At 43.3% G+C, this 25,278-nt stretch overlaps 1 protein-coding gene and 1 long non-coding RNA gene across 5 annotated transcripts in view; one reads left to right on the forward strand and one right to left on the reverse strand.

Moving 5' to 3' along the window:
• KCNIP1 (potassium voltage-gated channel interacting protein 1) overlaps positions 1 to 25,278 on the reverse strand; it is a 613,686-nt gene that overhangs the window by 411,583 nt on the left and 176,825 nt on the right. The window lies entirely within an intron of this gene.
• LOC308578645 lies at positions 5,483 to 25,233 on the forward strand. Its single transcript, XR_014004060.1, has 4 exons — positions 5,483 to 5,594; positions 7,211 to 7,331; positions 18,072 to 18,163; positions 24,673 to 25,233. It is a non-coding gene; the product is annotated as an uncharacterized lncRNA (long non-coding RNA).

The following is a 25,278-nucleotide window of genomic DNA, read 5'->3' on the forward strand; positions in this document are numbered from 1 at the left end:
TGTAAGCACTGAAAGGAATGATTTCCACAGTCTTGCTCCACATGTGTTCTTTAAATGGCTGAAGGACTTTCCCCCATTCTTCAGCAAAAGTGCACAGGGAAGTCCTCTCTCAGCTTCATAGGCAATCAACACCAAAGCCCAAAGGCCCATATCTACTGTTATGGAATGGCTATGCTATTAACACTGTGATTCGGGCTTCTACAATTTACTTCTAAATTAGTACATTCAACCTGTGCAGCTAGACAAAAAACACCCCCCAGTGCCCATCACACCAAATATTCATGTTGTTTTGAGCCCATATGCTTCTCAGTATCAGTTTTCTCCTCTGCCGCCTTTTCCCCCCACAACTTCCACCCTCCAATTTAGGAAATATTTGTATATCTACACTCCACAAAGGTGTGATAAGCTGGTGAGGGTGGTTGCTGCTGCTGCTGCTCTCGCTCTTGCTGCCTTGAGTGATCACAGCATACAAAACACTGAAATTTGAGAAATATGATTGCTTAAATGTATTAGCTGGGGGCAAGCTTAGCCAAGGCCTTGTGATCATTGAAAAGCTCCATTGTGATTAGCTTATCAGTCACTATGAAAGGGAGTTAATTAAGGATTTTTAGTCCTAATGCCCTTCCTGAGTTTATAGAGAAAACAGCCCCCCCCCTTGAGTGAACAAGATGGGCATGGGACAGGCACGTCATCATGATTTGCCAGAAGAATATGGAAGTTGGGTGTGCAGCTCTTAACTGTCTGTAACGTGGAGAAGTGACTAGAAGTGACTATAAATGTTGGGTGTAGGATGGGACAGAGTTTGGGTTCTGCCATTCTCTCCTAGCCTCCCTTGAATAGTAGTCACATTAAAAACTCAGCTTTAGAATGAGGCTAGGATAGAAACCCACACAGATGTGTGATTCACTAAAACCCCAAGAAACTACACCATTACATTTTTGCCTCCTTATTCTCAGCCTTTAACTATTACTGTGTTTACCACCAAATAATATTTCCTGTAAAGACATAAAAATACACTGGAATGGGTCAATCACATGGATTCCCCCCCCCCCAAAAAAAGTTTTACTATCAGAAGGGATTGCAATAGCCTGATCATAAATACCTCCTGAAAATTCAATGTAAATTACCTTTAAAAAAACATGTGTAATATAATAATCATTCCCCAAGTCCCACATAGGCAATCATTCACTGGGAACTAGCAGATAGAAACACAGTTTTCTTCCTCCATGCCTAATATGAAGCCTTCTGGGATGAAAACAAAAAAAATCTTGTTGTGAACAAGTGGAGTCAATTACATTATGTTTGAATAAACGAATTAGCTATTCAGTACACAGGAGGGAATTCTAGCAGCTAGTGTCATCTACGGCAAAGTAAGTCACATCCTCCAAAGGGCATGTTGCCCGACACAGGATCAGGTTTAAATGCTACTTGCAATCCAAATACCAACCAACACAGAATGTAATATCGGGAACATTTAAAAGGGAAAATCGTTCATTTCTGGTCTTTCAGACCAAGTCTACTTAGCCAAATACTTGGAGAGGGGTGCCAAGCAGGCAGGCAATGGGTTGCTCTGCAGCTGTGGAATTGCTTCTCATGAACTGTTTCCCCCTTCAATATACCCTTATAGTGTTTCAAAATAAGCAAGCAATATCCAAAAGAATTTTGTTTACTACATGCAGTTTACTAAGGATTATAACAGTGAACTATGCAAAAGAGCAGAGATCATATTCCTATAAAAGAGCATCACAAGAATAAGCACAGCACAATTTCAAAGACTTGAGAGTTGCATTCTCAATGCCTTAATTTCAAGAAATTAAGTAAGGCTTTTCGGGATGGAGGCACTAGTAGGAGGTGGGACCCATGGGAAATCAATTTCTCTGGTGTCCTGAAGCTTACTGTAACTCGCTAAAAGCTGAGGGGAAGCAAGAACATGACTATTACCGAGGAGGGTTGCAAACAAACTTTGTTACATGATACTCAGTCCTTCCACATATTGATCCTGGCTTGACAGAATCTACACTCGTTTAATATCCTGTGGCGTCAATTCACACTCCCTACCTGCCCAGCCCCTGACCTGCTCCAAGCATTTGACTTGGTAGATATATAACTTTGATCATAGATCTAATCCTGCTTATTTCAGTTCAATTTACTAAGCTCAATAAATCTTTGATAGTAAAATCCACTGCTGTTAATGATTTGGGAAAGTTTGATATATGCATACACAGATCAACAAACATTGGTTAAAGGGGAAGTTAGCAATCATATGGCATGATTCCAATTTTAAAAATAATTACTGAGGAACTTATTTGTAAGTAAGTCATGCTTTGCATGCTTAAGAAGTGTGCAACACTTAATTGAATTTGGGTTTAGCACATACATACTAATGAATCCATACTAAAGAGAAATCTGTTTTATATAAATCCTAAAGGACACAATAATGCCCCTTTTTCTTGCATAGCCTGACAAAGTAAGCAGTGGGTAGCAGAAGTAGGAGATGCTATGGAGAAAGGTATGGAAAACCCATGACAACTTCTAAGGAAGAGCATTAGTGCATGAAATTAAGTGAGAAAACTACATTTAGAGTTGGTTCCACTTGAAGTATTTTGCATATGAACTATTTCTTTTCCTATCAGTGTAACAAATTTGAATGCCCTAAGGTTACAAAGATATCGGTCATGGACAAACAGCCTCAAATTATTTTATCAGTTTCTTGTGTCAATTTACACAAAACCTCATTGAATTCTTGTATCCATGAATAGCTCTTAATTCTGATGTGCTGAGATATGGCAATAGCAATATAAGTTAAAAGCCTACCTATGTACTGTGATGGAAATTATGGGATCAGGTTGTACAAGTCAGCCGGAATCTATCTTTGCTAATAAAAAAAACAAAAAAAACCAAACAGAAACCTTCCAGTAGCACCTTAGAGACCAACTTAGTTTGTTATTGGTATGAGCTATCATGTGCATGCCACACTTCTTCAGCTAATCAAGTGAAGGTAGTTTATACCACAAGGGGGAGATGTAACTTCTTTGCATTAAGGTGTAGAATGCTTTAACAAAAAAGCAATGCCTTTAAATAAAACATTCGCAGACAGAAAAGGTTTACATCATTGTTTACAGTGTCAGTATGCAGATCACTTAGCACCCGATGTATGTTGCCTGCACTGAAAATGTCTGCAAATTGCAGTGTTGTACCTTCTACAAGAGTAACAGATCCCCCAGTTTAAGAACAAAAAAATCCACAAAATCAGCTGTGCAGCCATTACCTGTGGAATAAAGCTAAAATTACAACTTTCCCTGTTTCATGTGTTTTTCTTTCTTTGTCATTTGCAATGCCACTCTTCTGGTATTGTGAGAATCAAGAGCTTCAGATGTAGGCTAATGCCTATCTCTGCACATTATTTCCACACTGGTAGTACAAATGTGTGCTTTTGTTTGGTCATTAATTAGCCTTCGCAAGAAGAAAAGCACCTTTTCCAGTAAGCACCATCCCTGCAGGTAAACTACAGTATATTGAAAGCCGTTTACATTTCTTAAGGTAAGAATCTACCCTACAGAACTCCCTTTACACCCTCAGCTCCCAAGGCCCACAAACCCTCTAGATGTAAGAATCTTATTGAATTTTGCACACAACACATACACAACCTATGGACTTGAAATAATATGCTTCCATGGCAACATGTGTACCATGTGATCAGGCATACATGTAGACTTGGTAATAGCATATATTTTTGTGAAGTGAGCTCTTGTTCATGATCTAAAAATAATGAGTGTATGTTCCCCAGAAAGCACACTGTAGAAAGAGAAAAATACTGTTGCTCCCCCCTATATATAATCTTCCACATGGACCATTTATTCGTTCTATTTAATAGTATCAAAAGTGTTGCAGCCATAATCAACATGGATATTTCAGCTATAACTGGATATTTATTTCCTGGATTTAGCACTTTTCAGCCCACAAAGCCGAATGATACATACAGCTTGCCTCTTTTAATTACCGGCACTACTTCTGCTTGAACATATTTCACAATAGGAGGGGCAGACTAACTCTCATAATTCACAAAAATTGAAGTGCCCATTTATTTCCTCCTAATCTGCCTCCTGTGGCTCAAGCTTATTTGAGTGCAAAATCACCTTGCCTTGGCTCGCTGGGAAGATAAAAACATAGCAAATGGCTCTTCAAGTAATCTGAAGTGGAAAGTGAAGATGTCAACTCCTCAGAATGGAACATGTCATCTCTCTGTTTGGGGAGATAAATTCAGTTTCTACAGGACAAATATCTTTTCTGTGTATGTGTGGTGGGGACACAAGGCTCTAAGCACTATGAAAATTATATGCATTCTGTACTATATTGTTGCATGCCACCCCAATCTCTGAGTGCTGTGAGACTCCAGGGGTTCCAGGCACTTACCCAAGGTTCATGTTTCCTTTGGAATGAGGTACAGCAGACACTGTAAACAAATAAACTGTATGTCTTTATGACATATGTCTTATTTACACATACATACAACATGAGCCTATGATGGAGGGGTTCGCAGCATTAGCACACCAAGAGGGTCTTGCTTCTCCCGTAGCCAGAAATCCATCAGATTCCATCAGAAATCAAGCATGGTTCTGTCTGCCAGCTTCCAGCTTCTAGTTTGCACACACAACTTCCAATTCTTTGTCCTTCTAACTAACAGACAGTTGACAGGACCCACACGTTTGTTCTCTGGCACATAGCCACTTCCTTTGTTACCTGAATGACCCCTCCTGGCTATTCCAGGAATTGAATTCATGCTGCATCCAGGAATTAGAAGGGGGCTCTGGCATAAAGCCTACCCCCCCCCAATTCACAACCCTAAAATAATACAATTTTTGTTATTTATACACCATCCATCTGGCTAGGTTGCCCCAGCCACTCTGGGCGGCTTTTTCCAGGATGAAGATATGCAAGCTAGCCTTCCTTGTTACCCTTCTTTCCCAGAAAATACCGGTCACTTTCACACATTTCTCACATTAAGGAGCAAAGGGGCTGCACCTTTGACCCCACTCATGACAACACTCAGCTCTCTACCCCTGCTTTTCACATGTTAGAATGGATGTCTGAAGTTGAGGCACTTAGACATCAACATGCTTTTTCACATGAGTAACACATGAAGGGAGTTTTTGTTGCCACTCTTTGCGGATTCAGGGTTTGTATCTGCAAAAAGCAGTAGTAGAATCCTCAAAGTGATCCATAGATCTGCTACCTGAATGAGCTCCAAGGTCTTTCTCAGGGCGTATTCTATTTTAAGTGGCAGAGGGGAGGGGACTTTATTGAAAAGGAGTTCTGTGCCAGAAGATTTTCAAATTCTTTGTGAGAGCCAAATATTCAGACATTGCACAGAACATTACAGGGAAAGGTTGTTGGGGTTTTTGTGGGGGGGGGGGGAGGGAGAATAGGGAATCTGGTGTCTTTCTTTCTTTCTTTCTTTCTTTCTTTCTTTCTTTTACAGAAAACAAAAAACAGCCACAACTGATGAACTGATCTGATAACAACCAATGCAACCAAAGATCTGATGTTAAATGGAACCAGCTGCTCTCAACAGACATCCCAGGAAACAAGTTGAAGTAATTGTTCCAGTAGTTATATACACCAGGGGGTTAGGAATGTGTGATGCTCCAGATGCTGTTGGACTCCAACTCCCATCAGCCCCAGCCAACATAAATTCGTAGAATCACAGAGTAGGAAGGTATCCTGAGGATAATCTAGTACAGTGTTTCCCAAACTTGGGTCTCCAGCTGTTTTTAGAGTACAAGCTAGATAGCAGGACCAGTGGTCAGGAATGATGGAGACTCAAGTTTGGTAAATACTAAACTAGTCCAACCGGATTATGCAGTTGTCCTACACAGGGATCAAACCTGCAACCTTGCCATTATTAGCACCACACTCTAACCAACTGAGCTATCCAGGCTGAGCATGGTCAAGGGGTGATGGAAGCTATAGTCCAACAACAACTGGAGGGCCATAGGTTCCTATTTCTAGTTTACATAGACAAGGAAGTACAGTTTCTCCACAGATGTACCCCCACCCCCATTTACTCATTGCTAAAGGGAGAACTATAGACGGGCCAAAAGATAGTCCTCTTATTTTACCTATAGAAAGTGAAGAGATATTATAACCAGTAATAGGTGGAGAAATAGGAGCATGCAAATGAAAATAAGATGAAGTCTGTTGGGACCTGCACTAAATTAATGTCTACAAATTTTAAAAGAAAAAGAGAAGTTGAATGAAGAATTACCAGCCACAACCTGAAAAATGATAGTTTGTTCTTCTCAAGTACTTCGACAGTACAAGCATATCTAATTAAAGAGAAGCAGAAACACTGTCATATAAACAAAAAGAACATTAGCTTGCTTGTATACTGCTCTACATTTCTAAGAGCTGCTGAACAAGAATTATACCAAACTGTAAATTCTGACAGATTTACATTCCTTTAAACCCTTTACTGACTTGGATCATAGCCCTGAAGCCAAAGCATGCATATAAAATTGATGAAGAGAAGAGAGATGAAAAGCATTACACAGCAGGTTGGATCCTAGAAAAAGGCTGGGAAAGCCACCAAAAAAGCATTTTAAATGTATATATACCACAATAGTCTTGACACAGAACAGGGATTTCCCAATAGTAGTTTAATAATAATAATAGGTAAACAGACTTTGGCACATAAATGAATGGGGTTTACTTCCAAGTAAATAGGTTTAGGAGCGGGCTGGAAGAAGACTAACATGCACTATGGAAGAATTGGGAAATAATATTGGAGAAATGTGCACAAGAGAGATATTGTCCCTTGGACATTTTATGTTTACCATTAAGAACAAATTAATGGGACTTACAACTAGGGATGTGAGAAGGCACTGACTTCCATTTTGACCCACATTCATTGCACATACTGCAGTTTTCACTGAGTTGCAGTTCAGATTGCAACAAAAACTACATTGTCTCGCTTTCTGCTGTGGTGGAATTTTATGCAATTACTTATGTAATTAATTACATTATTACATCATTCTGCACCATTAATTTCAATGCGAAGAAAATGCAGTGCAAATTGAGGAGAGGGCTCATCAATTATGCATCACCTGTGGAGTGAAAACAATAGTCAATATTGAACACATTTGCTAGATTGATTTCCTTTCCAGATATGGGACAAATAAACATTGGCAATTTACACTCTTGTTTCCATCAGAATTCTTTGGCATCCCTACTCACCATAAAATGTTGCACAAGATCAGTGAGCCTGAGTGCCAGTCAGGAATATTTCCCAGCCCTTTCTTCAGGTCAGGAGAAAAACAGAAAAAATATCCTGGGTATGATTCTTGTATGGCAGTAGCCATACTTTGCCTCCAAAGCAATCTGCACAGAGGTACTTGAGTTCAGCATTGGAGGGAAAGATGAAACACACCTCCTCTGAGAAGAGAAGAAGGGGGTTTACCCTCTGCATAAGCTTATCTAAATATTACAAAACTCAGTGGCTGAGTGGTTGGAATTTGCAGAGTCCCTTGTATAAACAGAAGCCCCTTTAGCTCAAGCAATGGTCCTCTAATATCCGTCAATTATCCCCATTTTGTTTCACCCTCAAATGTACCACTTCCCCTGCTATTCTACAGCACTGGACTTCAACTGGTGGGTCACAACAAGAACACTACCACCATGCAAATACTATACGTGGTAAAAGATTAAGACATGGGTCCCCACAGGCATGTTTGAGTTAAAAGTGGGTCTTAAAAAGGTTGAAGATCCCTGTTGCAGATGATTCCACTGACATTCAACATCTACTTTTAAAGAGATATAGGGGCTCCTGTAGGAGGCGAAATTGGAATCCCTCATTACACTACTGGAATTCCACTTGCTAATTAGTGTCAGTCCCTACAAAGTCGACAGAGAGACTACTGGGCTTGCACCTCAGTGCAAAATTCTTAAAGTAAGAAGACAACAATTTAAGTGTAATACAATACAGTTGCATCAATTGGTTTCCAACACAAAGAATGCTAAAGCTTGCCAGCAGCCTCTCTGTATGTGTGATTCTCCACAGCTTTTGTAAATTACACGATCCTATAGATTTGATAACATCTGCATCACAAGGAGATAGCAAATTTCCAGGGTCTACAAGCAAGCGATTTTCTGTATTTAAAAAAAGGAAGAGAGATTGGACTAGAGATCATCAATAAGATGTGCTTTATTATTAGAAGAGGGTTGATAACAACAACCCACTCCTCCCAGTTCGGAAACAAGAACTCATTACAATTGGAGACCAAACCCTCCCAGAGCCCTCCCTACACAGAGGGGTACTCTAGAGGACGCTATCAGCTGCATGAGCAGGGCCAACCCAATAGATTTTGCTATCTGAGACAAAGATGAATGACCTCCAGTCTATGTATTGAAGCCAACAGGACTGACAGTTGAAACTTAATTCAACACTGGTGATGGGATAGTGGCATTCTTTGCTCCCAAGTGCAGCAGGCTAGCTTAGGAGGTTCAAGACAAACCACATGGCACACACAGCTCTATTCTCCAAAACCTTGCTGTCACTCCCACCTGTCACTTCCTCACTGCCCACTCAAATAAATGCTCCAATGTGGTAGCAGGTTTGCCAGCATGTATTTTGTGAGAAGAGCAATGCATTTACATGCGTGGTGTCTCCATGCTCTGGACTGGCTACCTCTCTGCCTGCTCTGTAGGTCAGAGGCCGTTTTCCAGTGGTACTATGTGTGATGCAGCGGGAGAAGGCGATTAGGCAACAAAAACAGTCAACCATGACTATTAACAGGGAAGGGTCACTGCTACCAGGGTGCCAAGCTCAGGTGGATGTGAATGACAAGGAAACAGCTACTTCACTCTGCCTAATGGTAGGGCTGGCGCTGCCAGATCTGGTTTTCTTGCCATGTTCAGAACAGTACAGTCCACTTCAGTCTGGATGAGGATGGCATCTTTTTTTCCAGCCAACCATTAGTTACCACCTAAAACCCATTATTTACTAAGTTCTTTTGGGGCAGTATTTTGTAGGTATGTATATTATCAATACATCCACCCATGTTCTGAAGGTAACCACATGAAGAAATCCATCAAGTGTGAAGACTTACCTCTTCTGCCAGGTTTCTAGAGGTGCAATTTCTTGAGGTCAATTTGCATTGTACACATTGCTAGCTTCATTTTGTTGTTAGTTCATGCTATGTTTCTTTTGTATTAGTATTTTAATTGGTTTAAATTCGTCAAAAGGCACATGCTAATTTCAACAGTTCAGCAATGTAGTCAGCTTACAGTTACAAAGTAAGCTGGGATCATATAAACTCATTCTATGCTCTGTTACCAGAACTGTCTAGGATGATGCTTAAGGGTGAGCTATGTGAAAATTGTATGACGTAATAGTTGGGGAACCACTGTCTACATCATTGTAGACTGTGCTGATTTTATTTAAGAAGTATAGCAAAGTTTTCTAGAGAACTTGCACAAGGCAGTGCTCAATAAGATACTATATATCATCATAAAACAATGCAAAAGCATTGAGCAGCAAATTATAAAAAGGACACCAGTTCTTACTCCAAAAATCTGCAGAAAGAGCTTGCCTTGCTTCCTAAATACAGAGATCCACTGGAAAACAATTTCCATGAAGATGCCATAACAGTGAGGGTTCTACCCCTGTGGCAGAAATTGTCCCCCCATTTTATACACCAAACGAAGAATGGGATGTCACTGCACCAGTGCTAAACCCAAGCTGACTGATAGTTTTCATAGTACAAACTAGGGATGCAGCAGATTCTAATGAATCCCAAATCTTGAACCAAAGTGGGGTGATTCAGAGGGATTCTGGGCCTGCCAGAGGCATCCCAAAGTGAAGCAGGGAGTCCCAAAGCATTTTGCGGCACATCAGCAATTCAGACCTCAAAAAATGGCTCAAACAAGTGTCTGCTAAAAGCAAAACCGATGCTTCTGAGCTTACTCGATAAGGGAAATGCCAGGGTGTGAAGAGGGACAAAGAGGGGCTCCATTGTGATTACTAGTTCAAAGAGGGCTCTTTTTGTTGAAGAAGTAGTAGCAGGCAGAGGTTTGCCACTTTCCAGTCCTCTGACTGAAGCTGTAGGGGATGTTAGTTTGCTAAAAGTGAAGATTGCAGAAGAGTTGCTAAGATCTCAGAAGTCAGGTAGTATTGGCCAAAAAGGCACAGTTCATCCCCTCCCCGCAAGAAATAGAATTATCAGCTTGGGACAAGCAACAATGGAGGACATAGGGTGGGAAAGTACAGGACTGGGAGGCGGAAACTTACAACAATCACACCACCCTACTTCTATCCTCAAAATCTAAGTTATGCCACTTCAGGGAACTACGGCAGTTATTCTGAAATTTGGCAGGATTCATTCCCTCAAAGGGGGCAAGCATGTTCCATCTAATTCTGTAAAATAAATAAATAAGTGTTAAATAAATAAACAAATAAATATTAATTAAAGGTTTCTAGCCTTAAACTCCTAGACCAGGGGTCAGCAACCTTTTTCAGCCGTGGGCCGGTCTACCATCCTTCAGACCATGTGGTGGGCCGGACTATATTTTGAAGGTAAAAATAAACGAATTCCTATGCCCCACAAATAACCCAGAGATGCATTTTAAATAAAAGCACACATTCTACTCATGTAAAAACACCAGGCAGGCCCCACAAATAACCCAGAGATGCATTTTAACTAAAAGGACACATTCTACTCATGTAAAAGCACACTGATTCCCGGACCATCCACAGGTCGGATTAAGAAGGTGATTGGGCCGCATCCAGCCCACGGGCCTTAGGTTGCCTACCCCTGCCCTAGACCTCTTTGCCTGTAATATAGCAGGCTTTATCCACTATGGAGGGTCAAGTCCACCTGTAAATTTCATCCAAATCTGTTTAAAAAGAGAAAGAGAAAGTTATAGGAGTTTTAAAAAACAACAGTGTAATAGTGAAGCAGGGAAAGAAGGCACTTTGTTTCTCTGAAGTTGATTTGGTCTCAGACCCTTAGCCAAATTGGAAGACTCTGAAGCACTTTAGATCAAAGCAAACCCCTTTTTTTAAAGTCCCAAATTGAGATCCAAGCCAAATCTTGAATTCAGTGCATACCTCAAATATAAACCACTAGGCAAATTGATGGAGTGACTTTACACTATTAGACTACTAACTGGTTTCTGTAGTCAACACAGAGACCAATAGCATATTAGGATATTCCAACAGATGAGCTAATACAGTACATCTCCTTAGAATGATAGCATTTGATTCAGCACATCACATTCCAAAATCAATAGAGACATCCTTTTTGCATTGGGCTGTGGTTTGCTGTTTTTGGTTAAAAGAACACAATGTTGCTCTTGGCCCTACAGCAATACAAATCCAATGTTGGATATAAAATACTCTTTAATTGTCTATTGATTGTTCTTAAGATTTTTGTCTCCAAAACCTAGTTCAATGTATTCACAGAGAACTTATGCCTTAGTAAAATCTTTGCAAGAATATTGATCTAGAGACAGGACACTAAAATCATGATGTCTCAAGTAAATGCAATTATAAAGACTCCGTCTGCTCTATGTTGTGCTCTCAAAATGACACTTGATTTTGATACTGTTTGCCAGCTTTCCCCAACATGGGGCTCTCCAGATTTTTTGGACTATAACTCCCATCAGCCCCAGCCAGCTTGGCCAATGGAAAAGGATGATAGGAGCTGTAGTCCAAAACATCAGAGGGCAGCAGTTTGGAGTCCATTGCCTTGATTCACCATCCTCTAACCAGCAGTACAAAGGCTGTTGCACTAGGGCAATAATAATCGTTGAGTAATATGAAATCTAGCACAACTGTTGTGCCTCAGAAGCTGGCTTTGCAACAAGAAGTATCAGGATTACAGCAATCTGTTGCATAACCAACCAAGAGAACCGTGCTAGCTTCCTGCACAAGCCATTCTGCTAGCACAAGTAGCTAAGGGACTTCAACTTAGCACTACATTTAATTCATCCCCATGAAGTCCAATACAGTGATACCTCAGGTTACAAAGGCTTCAGCTTACAGACTCTGCTAACCCGGAAGTAGTACCTCGGGTTAAGAACTTTACCTCAGGATGAGAACAGAAATCGAGTTGCGGCAGCGCAGCTGCAGCAGGAGGCCCCATTAGCTAAAGTGGTACCTCAGGTGAAGAACAGTTTCAGGTTAAGAACGGACCTCTGGAATGAATTAAGTTCATAACCAGAGGTACCACTGTACCCTGTTTCCTGCAGTGGCCAACCAGAAGCTTCCAGGAAATCAATAAGTAGGGCTTGAAGACAATGTCCTTTCCACTGTTGCTTCTCAGTGGTATCAGTAGCATTCCACACAGCTGTCATGCACATAGCTCGATGCATCTCTGCAAGCACCCTGTCCAATTCATTAGCCTGCATCAGCTAAAACTGAGCTCACAACACAAGGTTAAATGTAGCATTGGACCCCTAAACAGAGACCAATGACTGGTAGCAAGATCCTCCCAGATGTGAGTAACTTTGCTCTCAAAGTAAAGTTTGGTCATAGAGCAAAGCAAAATGGTCATAGAGGAGCTCAATGGGCACTAGAGGTCCATCTACCGGTTATCTCTGGACCACTTGGAAAGGTTCTGCTAGGAAATTCCCCAGAACATTGAGAAATCCCTTGGATTTAAAAAGAGGTGGTCTGACCATGAGAAAGGAGTACTGTGGACTGCTCCTACTTTCAGACAGCCCATCTCATCACTTGGAGCGAAACTAATGGGTGTGCTTTGCTCTTTGTGTTAGGCCAGCTATCTCTGGTGACAGCCATATCATAGCAATGGAGGCTGGGAAATCCTGAGCTGAACTGACTGCAGTTTCAGCTGAACTGAGATCACCCTGAGCAACTGTCCTGTTGATCCCCCGAAACCCAATGGCAATCTTCTCTTGACCTTCCGGCTCAGCTCAGTGCCAATTCTAGTACACGGGGGGGGGGGGAGGTGAATCAGGTCCAGACCACCCAGCTTGCCCATCCAAGTCTCTGAGTAACGTGTAACAAGTTAGCTCCCTGATTCATGATTAAATCATGAAAGAGTGTTTTATTATTACAGTTGGCTTTTAATTTATCACATAGCATTTAACACCCTGGCCCACATCATGACCCAAACAAATAAGTGATTCTTCAGGGCAGCATTGTTTTGTAGCTCTATGAGACAGAGATAGCAAATTGGTCACAAGTGTCCAGGTGCTGCTCATTAAACTAACCCTCATTAAAGTAACAAAAAAAAAAATCATATATTCTTAATACTGCACTATGCTAGTTCGTAGCTCCCTTCAGACATTCTGTATCAACATTAAGCCAGAGAGACTGACTATGGGAAGGGCATGTATGCTCCCAGCCCCCTGCAGCCCTTATGTCCTTGTATATTCAAGCTGAACACTTGAAAATGGCTCCTTTATCCATTGGCCACTTCAGAATTCACTTGCCTGACTTTAATACTGGCACTGAGCCTACCCTCCAGATTATTAGGTACCAGCCAACATGGTTAGAAAAATTAGCACACAATAAAATAAATGGAGATAAAATGTGTAATGGCTAACACAGCATGTCCTCAGCTCAAGCACATCAGTCAACGATGCATTTTGCAATTAAAGCCTTGCAGGAAAGAATTAAAGAGATATTAATTATTTATTGCTGTTTGTTTTTTGCAATTACTCTCCACTGAATTTCCCCTTCATTGCATCACAAATAAACTTCATTTGTAAGGCACTTCAACCTCTGTTTCTCCAGCAAAATCTTGCTGTTTGGTCTCAGAATACATTTAAGTATTATTGATATAGAAAAGCTGTAATTCAGCAATAAAAAGTATGTGTATATATAGTACCTGTGATGTTGTACATTTTCCAACATGTTTATGAACTCGCAAAACCAGATGCAAATCATTATAGTGCTGGGACACAATTATTATCAACCAATTCTCTTCAGAAGGAAGAAGGAACATTGCTGGTATAAAAAGTATTGAAAAGGGGGGACCAGCTGTAAATGCAAGTGATCCTAAAGAAAACAGTTAACTGGGAGGTCATTCAAGCAGCCCAGGTTTGAAAAGTATCCGGTTTCTCACAAACACCGTATTTTTCGCCCTATAGGACGCACTTTTTCCCCTCCAAAAATGAAGGGGAAATGTGTGTGCGTCCTATGGGGCGAATGCAGGCTTTCGCTGAAGCCTGGAGAGCGAGAGGGGTCGGTGCGCACTGACCCGTCTCGCTCTCCAGGCTTTGGGAGAGCCCCACAGCCAGCCCCACAAGCTGGGGGGACAGCGGGGAGGCGCAGCGCGCCATCCCGCTGTCTCCCAACGTCGTTTGGAGGCTGGCAGTGGGGAGAAGCCTGCTTCTCCCCGCCGCCAGCCCCGCAAGCTCGGGGGAGAGCAGGGAGACGCAACACGCCCAGGCTTAGCTTCAGCCGTGGGAGCCCGGCGCTGGGCTCCCACGGCTTGTGGAGAACTGCATGTTCTGGGGGCTGGGGTCGGGGGAAGCTCGGGCTTCCCCCGTCCCAGCCCCACGCCTGGGGGGGAAATAATTTTTTCCCCTTTATTCCCCCCCCCCAAATTAGGTGCGTCCTATGGGCCGGTGCGTCCTATAGGGTGAAAAATATGGTACATGTTGATTGCCCTCCAGTGTGTCCTCCAGTATGAGAAGCTAGGACTTCAGCTCCTGAGTGAGACCGGACCAAAAGAATAGCATCCTTACCTCGACCAGCCTTACATGCCATCAAGCTGATGGACCAGAGGAGGTAGCACAAGTAGCAAAAGATAGCAGAGAAGCAGCAGGATACCAGACACCAAGGCACAGGGCTGCCCATTTAAGGATCTTCCTAATCAAGCAAGAGGGTGGGGGCCTGGAAGGGGTAGCCAGGGTCCAGGATATATAAATATTCAGTTAGCATGCAGCACTCATTGAAATATGTTATTCCTTCCTTTGGGCCTTTTTAGGCTTCTGAGGCAGCCTGTCTCTGACCATTCTTGATTTCACCTTCTACTACATAATTTTCAAGATGATATTAACTTATCATCGCCCTGCTCTGGTTAGCTGGTCCAGGGCACTGTGTGACTGGCTTCCTCCCAACTCCTGCTGAAGTTTCCCTGGCCTGGACACCCATAGAAGAAATGGAAAAATTGAGCAATCTGCTCAATATAATTAAATTAAGGCATAACTGAGTAAATATACAGGTGGCACTGGCCATCAATTGGTTACACCAGAAGAATGAAACCAGTTAATGAGATATTTTTTCCATTGAAAACAGTATAGGCGCCTTACAACAGGAGGAAAAAGTGCACTCTTTTTTCTTGAATTTTGCAAATCAACATTTCACCGTAAGGTGTGTGTTTAAAGATAACTCAACGGTCTCCTACTGTGGTTTCATAAATTAACATGTCAGCATTCACATCTGTGAAATCAGTTTATTAACATGGCATTTGGCATCTCTGTACACCAATAAAGATCAAAGACTACATAGAACAAGACAAAATGTAAACTGCTCTAAGAAATGGATCAAGTGACCATCATAAATCCAGGGCGCATGTAAGCTGTTGGGTGATATTGTTGCAGCAATGCCATCTCTCTCTGAGACAAACATGCTCATTAACCCCAGACTGAAATGGGCTTATGTCACAGCTATGTAGATGTAAATAATGACCCACATCTGACAGTATTCCATAGTTTTTCAATAGAGGCAATCTAATGTACTTTCAAATGTGAAGGGGGGGTTGTAGGAAGATATGCATGCGAATTATAAATGCAAAGGGGAAAGCAGTCTCAACTTTCAGGTGTGCCATTGTAAACAATGGCTAAGTCTTAGTCAGCCTACCCTCATATGCATATGAATTTCACTACTCCACAAAATTAATATTGTGCAGTCTGTTTTGTTCCTGGTGAAGTTCACAGCCAGCTGGAAGTCCAACTCAACAGGGGTTCTAGCATGGAATCTAGTTCAAGATAATCTAGTTCAGGTTGTGCTTTGTACCCTGGAGAGTCACATGAACAGAATCAAATATAGCTTTGGCAGTAGACAACCATAGATTGTCTCTTACATAGGGCTGTAGCTCATTCTATGTGGTTTGTTCAATGTCTAATGGGAGAAGCCTCTTATAACTAATGAGCCTTGCCTTTGAGCAACCATCAGCTCTTAACAAGTGTTTGGGGGTGTGGGGACTATGGCTCCACCAAGGTTTCCAGGCTGGAATCCTTAGAATACAATATGATAGCACAACACCAGCTAGGATGTCAGCTAGGGCTTTTAAGGAAGCAAGGCCACATGGGGTTGCTGCTACCTTCTTGCTTACCTCCTCTATTTCATCACTTCCTTAAGAGTCCACTGTCCAATCCCTCACACACAGGGATTCTGACCTTAGCACCATGGCATGGAAGGGTTGTACAAAGAACATGACCCATTTAATTTCATATTGTCAGAGGGAAGGGACAGAGAGACTGAAATCCTAAGCATACTTCACTGAGACATCAAATGCAATCCTATTACATTTATTAAGAAGTAAATTCCACTGGGTTCAGTTTACTCCCTAGTAAGCAAACTTCAGATTGTAATATTACTTTCCAGTAGCTCAGTGGGGATTATGCCTAATACACATATATAACATTGGACCATATGTTTCAAACTAGGCATAGGCAAACTCACCCTCCAGATGTTTTGGGACTACAACTCCCATCAAAACATCTGGGGGGCCAAGTTTGCCTATGCCTGTTTCAAACTGATAGTTGCATATTGACATTTGTATTCAAAACCAAGAAAAATAATGGATAAAAAGTAACAGTTTGGAGCTACAATTTCTAGTGCATTGAAACTGGCAGAATTTTTACATTAATGCCATGAACTTCTCATTGCGAAGGGAGTGCAAAAGGGACTATCATGTCTTTCCATGTGGTTAACAGTAGGAGGGAGGCAGTCTCTCATTTGTTCACTGTGCACTTGATATTGTCATGCTGTTCAAGAATTGTGTGTCTGCAGTTTTTGCACAACTGGCAAAATGTTGAGCTAGGAAGATGATTTTTTTAAAAAAGGGGGGGCATACACTCTTGCAGAACTAGACAAGATATATGTAGTGTGAATTCTAATTTCCCCATTATACAGTAGTTTTTGTTACAGTTAGCAAAATCCAGCATGCTGTGGCAGTCAAAGGGCAGTTCAAATTCACACTCTGCCATGAAGTTCACTATGCAGCACTGGGGCAATAGCAATCTCACAGCCTAACATACCTTACAGGGTTGTGGTGAAGATAACAAACCTCACCTACAGTACAACGAGGGCTATGAACTTTGGGGTAATGTGGAAACAGGAGCTAGGGAAAAGAGATCCAGAGGATTCTGAGAAGAATGACAGTTCAGCCTCCACTCACCCTTTGGCAGAAATTGGGATGTGCAGAGGAGAAGTGGGATTGCACTTAAGTTCCTGGCAGGATCTTGAGCTTTGCTTCTTGTTTGCTTACTGCAAGCCTGCACTGCTGAGAAACTGCATGTAAAAGCCATGGTAAAGCTTATACATATTGGAGCTGTTTCCTTCCTACTTCCCAGGTTTATTTAAATCTCTTTCTCTCCCCTTAGTCAGCTAACAAAAACAAACACTGAAGAGGAAGGTTTGAGCTTTCTATTTTAAAAAAGAGAGTTCTGAAGTACAGGAGTTTATTCATCATTTCCTATGAAACTGCCTGGTTAAGTGCAAACAGTTCCAGTAATAAAGAGATGGTTCTAATTCAGCTACAAGGGAAATCTGTCTCCCTCTCAAGCACCCCTGTGGCTAAAGAATTAATTAGGAAATGCTTTTCAATTAGATTAATTGTTTCACTGCTTACTCCTCAGGTCAAAAGAGTGCATAAGAATTACAGACTGAAGCAGTCATGTTAGGTGCAGCTAGGGATGGACAAAATCAGTGTATTTCATATCCATGCCACTTTCAGATGTATTTCCCCTCATAAGTATGTTCTGTCCCATTGAAAACTTTAAGCTGAATTTTCTCACTGCAAGGAATTAGCAAATATGTATTTCTAAACATTTTCTCTTTTTTAAAAACGTCCATGCTTAAAAATGTATTTTGATAGGTTTGAGCTGAGGACTGCACTAGAACATTCAGAAAATGAGAAAACTAGTAGATAACTGAGTTCCAATCTGCATGTTGGAAGGTGCCAATCAGGTAAGTGTTCCCTGAAATTTGCAGAAACTGAATTCTAGAAGCATCGCTAGATGCTATTCTCAACAGTTGGCATGTCTCCATATGAGGCACACAGCATGACTGCCCTCCCAGTCTATTCCACTGAAGTGTGTGGACCAGCACAATTTGTACAGTTTAACTGAGAAAAAGAGAAATTCTTACAGGCTCTCCAGGGTAGCAGCACAGGGTATGCTATTTTTCACTCCCCAGGGAATCTGGAGGGCAGCAGCAGTTAATAGAGACAAAGGTCACCAAGCAATGAAAAAGAGCACAGTGGATGCAATAGTGCCTGTGGGGAACAGAGAACACAGCTGTATCTCTAGCTGCACATATAAACCTTTAATGAACTGCCAGCTTTAAGCGCTTCAGTTTCATTCTGTGCCATCCTCATGCATTATCATGCTTCTATAAAAAAGGGGGAGTAATATGCAGGTAGATGTGGAAGAAGAACCTCAGCTTAGCTTGAACAACCAACAGATGAAAAGGAGATTAGCCCAATGGAAAGAGTCATATTAAGTTACTTAAGGCCTGCCATAGCAGTCAATTTACCTATGCTCCATGTGGGTTCTGGAATATAAAGCTTAGTGACATGGAGGACACTACCACATAGCTCCTTGTTTGAAGAATATAGGAGAAACCCACACTATGGAATCTTCCCAAGCTCCAGTTCCCACATTCCTAAAGGAAGGGGGTTCAAACTATGAGGATAAGCCTTGGAAAGTCTGAGGAATTTTGTCCTAGATCATACCTGATGCAAATCAAGGAAACCATTCCACTATAAGTCCTATCTGAAATTTGGGGCTCAGATAGCCTGCACAAATGCAATTACAGTGGTACCCCGCAAGACGAATGCCTCGCAAGACGGAAAACCCGCAAGACGAAAGGGTTTTCTGTTTCGGAGGCGCTTCGCAAGACGAATTTCCCTATGGGCTTGCTTCGCAAGACGAAAGCCCATAGGGAAATCTCCGGGGACCTGTTTTAAATTGCTGGCGGTCAGGAGCAAAGACTTTCGCCCACAGCCGGCCTTCAGAAGAGGTCCTGGACCTCTTCTGAAGGCCGGCGGGGGGCAAAAGTCTTTGCTCCCCCCCGCCTGCCTTCCCGGGACAGTGGAGACTTCTCCGCTGCCCCGGGCGATCTTAAAATGCTGGCGGGCGGGAGCGAAGCGTTCGCTGCCGACCCCCAGCATTTTAAAATCTACCCGGGACAGCAGAGAAGTCCCGCCCCGCTCGGGATGGCGGCGCAGAGCTGTCTGCCGTGCCGGGATCAGCGCGGGCTCTGCACGGCCATCGGGAGCCGGGGGCAAAGCCCGCCCCGCTCCAGATGGCCGCGCAAAGCTGCCTGCAGTCCAGGGACTGCAGGCAGATCTGTGCCGCCATCCCGAGCGGGGCGCTAAGTCCCGCCCCGCTCTGGATGCCGGCGCAGAGCTGTCTGCCAACCGGGGACTGCAGGCACATCTGCGCCGCCATCCCGAGCGGGGCGCTAAGTCCCGCCCCGCTCGGGATGGCGGCGCAGAGCTGTCTGCCCTGCCGGGACTGCAGGCACATCTGCGCCACCATCCCGAGCGGGGCGCTAAGTCCCGCCCCGCTCTGGATGCCGGCGCAGAGCTGTCTGCCATCCGGGGACTGCAGGCACATCTGCGCAGCCATCCCGAGCGGGGCGCTAAGTCCCGCCCCGCTCTGGATGCCGGCGCAGAGCTGTCTGCCGTCCGGGGACTGCAGGCACATCTGTGCCGCCATCCCGAGCGGGGCGCTAAGTCCCGCCCCGCTCTGGATGCCGGCGCAGAGCTGTCTGCCGTCCCGGGACTGCCATCCCGAGCGGGGCAGGAGCCTCCATAGGCGCGTCACCTCTCCAGCTGGGAGAGGACGCGCGGGGCTAAAGCAGCCCCCTGCGACCCTCTCCCGGTTGGAGAGGTGACGCGCGCCTATGGCAGGAGCCTCCATAGGCGCGGGTCACCTCTCCAGCTGGGAGAGCGCGCGGGGGGGGGGGGCTAAAGCAGCCCCCTGCGACCCTCCCCCGGCTGGAGAGGTGACGCGCGCCTATGGCAGTTGCCTCCATAGGCGCGCGTCACCTCTCCAGCCGGGGGAGGGTCGCAGGGGGCTGCTTTAGCCCCCCGTGCGCTCTCCCAGCTGGAGAGGTGACGCGCGCCTATGGAGGCTCCTGCCATAGGCGCGTGTCACCTCTCCAGCTGGGGGAGGGTCGCAGGGGGCTGCTTTAGCCCCCCGCTCGCTCTCCCAGCTGGAGAGGTGACGCGCGCCTATGGAGGCTCCTGCCATAGGCGCGCGTCACCTCTCCAGCCGGGGGAGGGTCGCAGGGGGCTGCTTTAGCCCCCCGCACGCTCTCCCAGCTGGAGAGGTGACCCGCGCCTATGGAGGCTCCTGCCATAGGCGCGCGTCACCTCTCCAGCCGGGGGAGGGTCGCAGGGGGCTGCTTTAGCCCCCCGCTCGCTCTCCCAGCTGGAGAGGTGACGCGCGCCTATGGAGGCTCCTGCCATAGGCGCGTGTCACCTCTCCAACCACGGGAGGGTCGCAGGGGGCTGCTTTAGCCCCCCGCTCGCTCTCCCAGCTGGAGAGGTGACGCGCGCCTATGGAGGCTCCTGCCATAGGCGCGCGTCACCTCTCCAGCCGGGGGAGGGTCGCAGGGGGCTGCTTTAGCCCCCCGTGCGCTCTCCCAGCTGGAGAGGTGACGCGCGCCTATGGAGGCTCCTGCCATAGGCGCACGTCACCTCTCCAGCCGGGAGAGGGTCGCAGGGGGCTGCTTCTCTGCTCCCGCCCGCCAGCATTTTAAAATCGCCCCGGGACAGCAGGGGCTTTTAAAATGCTGGAGGTCGGCAGCAAAGCCCTCCTGTCCCCGGAGCTTGCGGGGCGGGAGATGGGAAGAAGGGCTTTTCTTCCCACCACCAGCCTTCAGAACAGCTTTCTGAAGGCTGGGGGTGGGAAGAAAAGCCCTTGTCCCCCCCCCCCAGCCTTCAGAAGAGGTCGGGGGACAGACTGTCCCCGGACCTGGTCTGAAGTCGGTTTCCCTAGGAACGCATTAATTGATTTTCAATGCATTCCTATGGGAAACCGTGCATCGCAAGACGAAAAACTCGCAAGAAGAAAAAACTTGCGGAACGAATTAATTTCGTCTTGCGAGGCACCCCTGTATCTAGATTCATTTGTATTGCTAGACTGTTCCCCACTCACCACTGGCAACACTTCTCTAAACTATGTTGTTACAGTGTGTCAGTGGTAGAAATACTAAGTTTGAAATTACCTGAGAGTTTGGTAAACAGGAGGAGGGAAGGGGAATATAATTTGCCATGGATATAGGTAAAAGTAGCTGAACCAAAGAGAAACAAGAAACAGATGTGCAATCTGGTTCTCAAGCAGCTTGAGCTTAACTTGTTGGAAGCCAATGTGATGCTCTCCAGATGTTTTGGAGTGGACTATAACATCCATCATGCCTGATCATTGGCCATGCTGGTCAGGGCTGAAGAGAGTTGTAACCTACAACATCTAGAGGGCACCATATTGGCTATTAGCTAGATTTAACTGAGGTATTTTTCCTTCTCCATGACACTCCATTTACTGTGCCCTTTCCAAAACTGAAATGCCTTCACTACATTGCAGTCAAGCAGAGCCAATGCCAACATTTCAGAATGAGATTTCAGCAATGCTTCTTTTCCTAAAAAAAATGTTTAGGGGTACTCTCATTTTCCTACTCATATTGAAATACTGTCCCTCAATGAGGCCAAACTTAGATTCACAAACTGTTTAGGGGTATTTGTCCCCCTGCGCCCCCCTAGAAAAAAACCCACTGGATTTCAGTAATAGCAGAGCACAGTGTGATCTCATGACTCTTTCTGTGGCAAAAATAAAATAAAAATGCAGCTGACCATACCCACGGCAGTTATTTAAACTGTCCAATTTCTTAAGGGTAGCAAAAATATTATGCATGTAATCAGCATCTTGTTCATGGGCCCCACCATCTTGTTAAGTCTTCGTTAATAGGGCTCTGGCCCCTTAGCTGTTTCTATTACCAAAAATATAAAGGTAATCAGTCATCTATAAGCTGAGCAAAGAGAGAAAATGATTATTACAAGGAGGTATGAGCTGTTAATGACACTTGAGACTTTGTCTGGAGTTCTAGATGCAATCAGGCATCAGCACAAAACCTCAAGTGCCTGGAAATCCAGCAATGGAAAAGAGATTCATCCAGAAATATATGCCTAACCTGCTATCCATTAAACCTTGATCTCTATCATGAAAAAGCAACATACATCCACATCTGATCTAACTCTAGCTTCACTCACAGCAATAGCAAAGGACAACAAAGGCATCAAACACCTGGCACATCCCTCTGCCATCTGCTTAAATTGTCCTAATGCAATTCTTACATGGTTATTGCAGATGCCACTCAGACTGCTTAGTGCAGTCATTTAATCCTATGGCAAAGTCACAGCATAGCAGTACTATTGGTTTCCCACCAATATCACTAATTTCTTTGTAATTGTTTGGTAAATAGTTGATGAGTTCTTAAAAACAGTCCTAACACAGTAGTTTCCTGAAAGGGGAACATTAATTTAGAAGTGTGTTTAGGGAGGAGGGAATAGGGAATAGGGAATAGAGTAGTTTTAGCAACTACTCTTCCACAGCTAAACATAAATGGCTTGAAGACCATACTAGTAACTCTTTGAATCTTCATTAGCTGATGCTACCCAAACAGCAATTGTTCTTCCTGATCCATTGCTTTCAGGGCTACCCACCAACACCCATGTTCTAATTATCATCACCTGCTTCCCCTTCTGGCACATATGTCCTACAAAAAAATTTTTTTAAATGAATTTTCAATTGTCTCAGTTTGAATTCTGATATTAGAATTTTTATCTAAGATCCTAACACCTTAATTTAAGGGGCTGAAACTTGACATCAACATTTAAAATCCAGGCATTTTGATTGTATGAATTTTCCTCCTTTTCAATAAAGTTGACTGAGTTCTACTGAAAAAAGTCGTATCAGATCCTGCTAAATATTGGTAACTGGGGGAAAAGTTGGGATGTGACATGCTGGTGCTGAATATCAAATATTTCTAGGTTTTAAGTTTCACAAAGCAGAATTGTGAAGGGATGTTGGGGTTTTGTGCATGTTCATTTCAATGCTGTATCAAACTAGCATAACTGAGACCATGTTGAGAAAAATAGACAGAAAGGTTGGCTTTGAAAAAAGCCTAATGCTTGTGTTAGCTTGAGATATCTCAGTAAATAATTCAGATATGAACTGTCCTAGGGGTACACGCATTTCAGGATAATTTTTTAAAGAAAATGAAACAGCAGCTCTTCATCTGATGAGCAAATGTTACCACAAAATAAGCTCTTTGCTTTAATAGCATACTGAAAATACTTTGTTTTGCTTAATTTTGTGTTATGTACCAAATATCCACTTGAATGTCCTCTTGGTCTAGCCAAGCAGCACCTAGCTTAATTATAGCTCTGATGCATGAGATTTACAAATAGTTTAAAGATACCAAATTTATAGCAGATTCTAGTTTTCTGTCCCTTGTACTTTATTTATTACAGGAGTGTAAGCAGTGCAATAAAAAAAGGAAAGGAAAGCCCCTCTTTGCTGCAATGCAGGTGTGCACATAGAGTTTATGCTGTACAAAATGGACTGCAGCAAAGTTTCCTGGAAATGTAATTTAACACTCCAGAGTCAATTCCCTTTCTCTCTGATATAATGTTTAATGCCATATCTTTCAAGTTTCTGAACCAGACCAACTACATTAATCATCTTACTGCTGTTGTTGCTTTTTTCTTTCTTTTTTTTGGAGGGGGTGGGGGAGAAAGGCTACTCAAACCATATTTGTAATTGTGTCTGTTTCATTTGGAATACTTTAGCAGCCCAGCTCAAAATCAGTTCAGTTCAGTATCAAAAAGGAAAGCACAGACATGATATATGTGCTTATAAAAAATGGGACATCTAAAAAAGGAGGTGTGGGGACACTTTCTCAAGTTCATTCTGAAATTCACATTTCTTTTAACTTTTTATTGACCTCCCACTTAATATATTTGCAAAGTTCTGATATTCAGTATGTTTTTTTAAGGAAACATATGCATTGACAAATGCATTCACCGCCTCAGCCTGTATTATATAGTTTGCCATGACATTAGTTATAATGGCATGTTTTTTATTAACTGAATTCAGGGACCACTTTGGGGGCTCACCAGGGCATGTTAAATTATATAAATACTTTCAGTTAACAAAAATCCACTTGCTGCAACTTTCCTTATGGGATTGTCTGAGACACCTTTTGGTTAACACATTTCATTTGAACTACCACCATCAGATTTGCTCTCCTAAACCTGAACATGTGGGTGTCCAGATTTACAATACCTTAAAGGGGAAAAACCATGCTAGGTCTACTCTCCTACAGTAAGCAAGTAGTGTTTTGGGGCAGGACAGGCAGATAAGACAGTGATCAAATAACCAACTCCAGATTTTTTCAATCACCTCCAGGTTTCTACTTCAAGAGAATGCATTAAAGGGATCAAGATAAAGGAGCTAGAGATACCAGAAACTTCATAAAAAGAAAATAAATGTTTTATTATCCCTCCATTCATTCAGTGACTAGCATGAAGTACCACCATCCTCATACAAGGAGATTCCTAGGACCCATAGAGACTGCATGAGCCAGCAGAAGTCCTTTGAGCACTTGCCACAAGCACTTGCTCAAGCTATCTACTCTGTGCTTCAGAGTGCTTAGTGCAGAAGGACTATGATTTGGTGAGGAGAAAACCAGTATCAAATCAAACAGAACCTGGGTCTTACCAGTTCCAACATGTAGCTGGATGACAATATTTAGCATCTTCCTTAGTTTATGCTTTAGAAGGTGTAAATTGGGAAGTCTATTTCTTTGATTCTTGTCAGACTGGTTAAACACAGAGTAAAAACATCCTTGGCTGTATTGAAGCACTGGAAAGTGCCTATGTCCTTGTTTGCTCTCATGAAAGGAAAGCTTTTAGTAGATAAAGTATTCTTTAAAAGACAGAAAGTTGGAGCTTTGGGTTTTTGTCACATCAGGGCTTGTGTAACAGTTAACTATTCTTTAAGAAAAGGCTTACT

This window comes from Podarcis bocagei (assembly GCF_964188305.1).
Source record: "Podarcis bocagei genome assembly, chromosome: 2".
Lineage (NCBI taxonomy): Eukaryota > Metazoa > Chordata > Lepidosauria > Squamata > Lacertidae > Podarcis > Podarcis bocagei.